Source organism: Austrofundulus limnaeus, unplaced genomic scaffold (genome assembly GCF_001266775.1).
Source record: "Austrofundulus limnaeus strain Quisiro unplaced genomic scaffold, Austrofundulus_limnaeus-1.0 Scaffold602, whole genome shotgun sequence".
NCBI lineage: Eukaryota > Metazoa > Chordata > Actinopteri > Cyprinodontiformes > Rivulidae > Austrofundulus > Austrofundulus limnaeus.
In genome coordinates this window covers 285,279-285,827 of record NW_013953004.1, presented here as the reverse complement: position 1 = coordinate 285,827, position 549 = coordinate 285,279, and positions in this window count along the sequence as shown.

Here is a 549-nt window from a genome sequence, read left to right as displayed (position 1 = left end):
TTCTGTGATCCAGATGTGTTTCTGTGATCCAGGTGTGTTTCTGTGATCCAGGTGTGGTTTCTGTGATCCAGGTGTGTTTTCTGTGATCCAGGTGTGTTTCTGTGATCCAGATGTGTTTCTGTGATCCAGGTGTGTTTCTGTGATCCAGATGTGTTTCTGTGATCCAGGTGTTTTTTCTGTGATCCAGGTGTGATTTGTCTGATCCAGGTGTGTTTTCTGTGATCCAGGTGTGGTTTCTGTGATCCAGGTGTGTTTTCTGTGATCCAGGTGTGTTTCTGTGATCCAGATGTGTTTCTGTGATCCAGGTGTGTTTCTGTGATCCAGGTGTGATTTGTCTGATCCAGGTGTGTTTTCTGTGATCCAGGTGTGGTTTCTGTGATCCAGGTGTAGTTTGTCTGATCCAGATGTGGTTTCTATGATCCAGTTGTGGTTTCTGTGATCCAGATGTGGTTTCTGTGATCCAGGTGTTGTTTCTGTGATCCAGGTGTGGTTTCTGTGATCCAGATGTGGTTTCTGTGATCCAGGTGTTGTTTCTGTGATCCAGGTGTG